This window comes from Arachis duranensis, chromosome 6 (assembly GCF_000817695.3).
Source record: "Arachis duranensis cultivar V14167 chromosome 6, aradu.V14167.gnm2.J7QH, whole genome shotgun sequence".
Classification (NCBI taxonomy): domain Eukaryota; kingdom Viridiplantae; phylum Streptophyta; class Magnoliopsida; order Fabales; family Fabaceae; genus Arachis; species Arachis duranensis.
The window spans coordinates 58991953-58997456 of record NC_029777.3 but is presented as its reverse complement, the minus strand read 5'-3'; the positions used below and the strand labels follow the sequence as shown (position 1 = coordinate 58997456).

The 5504-nt window shown below is 40.5% G+C and overlaps 1 long non-coding RNA gene and 1 other non-coding gene across 2 annotated transcripts; one reads left to right on the top strand and one right to left on the bottom strand.

The window, feature by feature from the left end:
• Positions 1-908: 908 nt before the first annotated feature.
• On the top strand, positions 909-3686 carry LOC107493747 (uncharacterized). Its single transcript, XR_001593077.3, has 3 exons — positions 909-1047; positions 1132-1283; positions 3608-3686. It is a non-coding gene; the product is annotated as an uncharacterized LOC107493747 (long non-coding RNA).
• A 479-nt stretch (positions 3687-4165) lies between these two features.
• LOC127739852 (small nucleolar RNA R71) lies at positions 4166-4274 on the bottom strand. The gene has a single exon (XR_008000594.1). It is a non-coding gene; the product is annotated as a small nucleolar RNA R71 (small nucleolar RNA).
• Positions 4275-5504: the final 1230 nt, after the last annotated feature.

The window sequence follows — 5504 nt, the reverse complement described above, 5'->3', positions numbered from 1 at the left end:
AAAATACCTAATTTCTAACCCTAATTCCCAAATCAAACTCAGAAACCCTAATTTCCCAAATTGGAAACCCTAAATTTGCAATCAGAAATCCTAACCCCACCCCACTCTCCTCAGCGCCGTCACCCTAATCACAAGCGTACAGACTCACCCTCTCTCCCTCAGCTTCACCGCGGCACACACAAACACTCAGGACACCACACTCATTCAGCCCACACCCCTTCTGTCACACACCCACGCCTAGTGAACGGAGCTGCACCACGCCCAGCCCGCCTCGCCATCGCCGCCGTCATTATCGCCGACAAAGAGGACGCCGTCGTCAGCCCCGCGAGATGCCACCCGCATCACTGCCGTTGACGCTCCGTGACGCTGCCGCCATTTCGCGAGGAAAGGATGTTCGCAGAGGGAGCCAGGTGAGAAAGGGAGAGACGAGCACAAACCAGATCAGGGGAGAAGGCGCCGTGTCCGGTAGCTGTCGTCGCGTCGCCGCCGTCGCCCTCACTGCGCCGCCGCCACTTATAGAAAATTCAGAGAGATGGAACTCGGGAAGAGAGAAGACAGAGAGCTCGGAGGCTGAGTTGGGGTTCAACCACCGTGCCCAGCCGCGCTCGCGTCGTCGGTGCCGTTTTCGTCGAAACTGCCGCCGTTTGAGGGGCTATGCTTGGCCACCGTTGTGCTGCCCTGCTTTACCGTGGCTGAGCTCCGCTACTCCCTGCTCTTTGGGCTTGTGATGCTGATGCGGGAATTACTACAGGAAGAGAAGAACACGAAGAGGAGAAACTGGGATCGTTGTTGTCGCCATCGCTGCTGAAGACCAGCCACCGCGCCGAGCTTTTACCGTCACCATTATGCCCGGTGTCGCAAGCACTGAAGTCGGCCGCTACCACCGTCGAGCCAGAGTTGGAACTGGTGTTGCTTTTGGAGGTTTGGAAGGGAGGCTTGCTCGGATTTGCTTCTGGTTCTGGTTCTCGCAGCTGTTGGAGCCTCTGCCACCATCAGAGCTGCCATTGAAGCTATTGATTTGGTTCCAATTCCTCCATTTTTTAGACCGTGAGCTTCGATCCTTGCTTTGCTTCTATCATATTCCTATGTCTTTCACCTGTTCTAACTAAGGAAACCTATATTTTTGTTCAGTGCTGCATCTCTATTTTCCCTGTTTACTGCTAAAACTATCATAGGGGATACTGTTGATGTCATCAGGAAACTGTTAGAGCTGCTGTTGTTGCTAATGCGAGTTAGAACGAAGTTGGAGTCACGTTTAATTTTGTGGATTTCAACTAACTGAGGTAGGGGATTTATTTTAAAGTTAATCATTTTAATTTATGAATGCCAATGAAGTTTAGTGAATAGTTGCGAATAATTTACAAATATTTTGTGTGATTAATTGACTTAAATGAACTCAGTTTGAGGTTGTGAAATTTGAATTATGTTTGGTATTAAGATGATGTTTTAGTATTTCAATCAGTTTATTGAGTTTAGGTTATGGCTGGGAATGTCACTGGGTTTTGTTATTGTGAGTAATTAATTTGACAAGGTTAATTTTGGTTAATGCTGTGACTGATATTGGTTTCCTGATTTTGATAGATTTTGTTGAAAATTCTGATCTTGTGTGATATTGCTGAATTTGGTGAAATGTGGTTGTAAATGGTGATTCATTTGATAATACTTGTTAAATTGAAATTTGATGAGTTAACTGTTGAAAGGTTGTCGTATTGATATTTGATGAACTAAGTTGGATTTGTGTTTGGTTTGGGATTATTGTGATGATGGTTTAAGTTCTGGCTGTATTTTGATTATTGAGAATAAGCGTTTGCTGTTGATTTTGGTAATTTGACATGTTGGAATGGCTGTGAAATTGACTTGTGACTGGTTGGGATTGGTTTTGATGCTTGTTAATGTTGATTCATGATTAATTAGAGTTATTCTTGAGAACTGTTAAAAGATTGAAGTTTGATTACCGAATTATTCTCTTGAAATATGACTTCTAAACTAAAACAGTTACTTTGTTAACAAGTAAATGACTTTGAATTATGAAAGGCTGATTCTTTTGGGATTACTAGTTGATTGTGTTTAATTTTGAAAGGATTTTGTGATAAGTGAAAAGTAAATATGAAATGGTGAGATTGGATTGATGGATTAGTAGAAATTGTGGAGTATGATTGATTTGCTAATTATTATGAAATATGAATATTTGATTGATTGAGAAATTGTCAATTTGAAAATTATTGGGAAAAAGGACTGGTGATTTGTGGAGAAAGAGGGAACCCGTAAGGGTGGCTAAGTCTGACTTTCAGGGGAGGTGCTGCCGAAATTTTATAAAATCTTAGGTTTTATTTGAAAAGTCATTTTAGAAGCTTTGAATTTGAAAAATGATATTATTTGAGTTTTATTTAGTAAAGAAAAGAATTATTCTATTTTAATTTCGATTTACCAAAGAAAGGTTTATGTTTCAAAATTAAATTATTTAAGAAAGAAACTATATTTCAAGATTGATTTAATATGAAAAGAGTTATGCTTTGGGGTTGAAGTAGAGGATTACTTTTCAGGAGTTTGGTGAATTTTATAATATTTGGATTCGAATGATAAAGAGAAATGGTTTGAGCCAAGACGTTGTAAAAGTGAAAGATGTAAAGTTTGTATAGTATGATTGAATAGAGAAAGAAAGTGGTACTGCATAAGAATGTGAAAGTGATGATGAATAATCAGAATGATAATGAATGATGATAATGAGAATGATTATGTAATGATCTGCTGCGTGAAGGCAGTCAGATAGATGGTGGTACGACCACTAAGAGCGCTTCCCTGGGATACTTAGCTATAATGCTATTCTGTAAGTCAGAGGACTCTTACAGAGGTATCGAGAAAATACATAACTAGCATATGCTCTTGTAAGTCAAAGGACTCTTTCAGTGAGTGTATGTGTGTGTGCTCCTGTAAGTCAAAGGACTCTTACAGTGAGTGTGTTGGGCAGACTAGCTCCACCTTGCAAGTCAAAGGACTCTTGCAGTGGGTTGCTAGTGCCGCCATGCAAGTCAAAGGACTCTTGCAGTGGTTTGCCCCGCAAGTCAAAGGACCCTTGCGATGGGTATTGCCAACAGGAAAGCCTTACCTGGTCAAAGGACTCCGAGTAACGTCGGGAGCGGGTATGTAACCGACAAATGAGCTCATTACCTGCACTAGGGCTAGACATGCATCATTCTTGTTTGTGCATCTGCATTTTGATTGGGTTTGCTCGTTGTACTTCCCTGTGATTGTGCTGTTTGCCTTGCTGTGATTTGTTTGTGTGATGAATTGAGTTTCTTGCTTGTGCTAGTAGTTTGTGAATGGATGAAGATGATTACTATCTGTGGTTATGACTGAAAATCAATTATGTGGCTGAAAGATATTTAATATGACAAGTTTTGCAGTTGAGATCAATTTTGAGTTTAGGAATTTAAAGAAAGTAATTATTTATCTAAGGTAAGATTAAAAAGTATTTCAAAAGGTTTGAAAAAGATGGTTTATTAAGTAAAGTTAATTGTTTGTATATTAATCATTACTTTTACGGCATTCCCATTCCCTACTGAGAACGTGTGGTTTGTTCTCACCCCAAAATCTTCCACCCTTTCAGTGATACAGGTTCGAAGACACAGTGTGAAGCTGGGGCGATTGTTAGACCTTATTTATGAGTTAAGTTTTTGAATTAAGTTACTTTCATTGAGTTCCCTCGCTCTTATTACTTAACATTTTTTATTTTATACAGGGGGATAGGATTTGTATCTGAGTTTTATTTGAAATCTTTTGTATGATAGATGTAATTATTAATAATTATGTGATTGTTATTACTTGGTGATGTTTGCTATATGATTTTAATTATCAAAAACAAAATTTTCTGGAATTTTCTATAAAACTAAATCGCGATATCGAATTAAAGGCTCAATAATAAATAGTTAATAAAGGAAAGCAGGTTGGTAACGCCTTACTTTTGGTATGATCATGACGTTCTGGAAGTTGGATCGTTACAACTAATAGAGTGGATCCAAAGTTTTACAAGCTTATGCTTTTCCCCTTTGCTATAAGGGACAGAGCTAGGTTATGGCTAGATTCTCAGCCTAAGGAATGCCTAGACTCTTGGGAGAAGGTGGCCAATGCATTCTTGACCAAGTTCTTTCCACCTCAAAAGCTGAGCAAGCTCAGGGTGGAAGTTCAAACCTTCAGACCGAAAGAGGGTGAATCCCTCTGTGAAGCTTAGGAGATGTACAAGTAACTGATCAAAAGGTGCCCTCCTAACATGATTTCAGACTGGACCATGCTAGGTATCTTCTATGATGGCCTTTCTAAGATGTCCAAGATGGCATTGGACCACTCTGCTGGTAGTTCACTCCACTTGAAGAAAATGCCTGAAGAGGCATAGGAACTCATTGATATGGTTGCCAACAACCAATTCATGTACACCTCTGAGAGGAATATTATGAACAATAGGGTGGCTCAGAAGAGAAGAGTCCTAGAGGTTGATACTCTGAATGCCATATTGGCTCAGAATAAGATCCTGACCCAATAGGTCAACATGATCTCTCAGCATCTGATTGGATCACAAGCTATAACTGAGAGCACTCAAGAAGCCTCTTACGAAGGAGATGCATAACCAGAACTCATGAGAAAATCATAGAGGTTCCCTTGAATGCCTGGTTACAGATTATAGAATCTGAAGAATACTCCTCCTCTAATGAGGAAGAGGAAACTTGAGAAGTGCAAGTTGCTCGGTACTTAGGAACTATGATGAAGCTGAATGCCAAATTATTTGGAACAGAGACATTGGAGGAATAACCTCCAGTACTCACCAAGGAACTCAATGCCTTGGTTCAAAAGAAACTACCTCAGAAGCTGCCAGATCTTGGACGCTTCCTAATTCCATACAGCATAGGGACAATTGCCTTTGAGAAGGCCTTATGGGACCTAGGGTCAAGCATAAATCTCATGCCTCTCTCTATCATGGAGAGGTTGAGAATCTTTGAGGTGCAAGCTGCCAAGATCTCATCAGAGATGGAAAACATCATCCTTGGAAGACCTTTCCTAGCCACTGCCAATGCCATAATTGATATGGCAAAGGGAGAGCTTATTCTGTAGTTACGGGAAGATCACATATTGTTCAAGATGCGTAAACCTAACTCCCTCCCTAAAAGAGAGAAAATTGTGCAACACTTAGTGTTCCAACCCTTTCTCTCTCTGTGCAAAGCTTTACAGAGTCCACAGACACCAAATCTAAGTTTGGTGTTGGGAAACCATCATCAAGCAATGAGAATGAAGGTACTAAGAAAAAGATACCTAAAGGCTGGAGGGATAAGAAAATCTCCACTGAAGGCTCTCACCTGACATGAGAGTTGTCTTCACAGATAGCCCAATTATTCTACACACTGTGAACGAGATCGTATCTCTAGAACTTGTGGAGCTCATCGATGAGAGCACAGGAAGGAAGTTCACTGTAAGGGGTAAAATTCTGAGTCCCTACCTATCTCCGTAAAGGATCT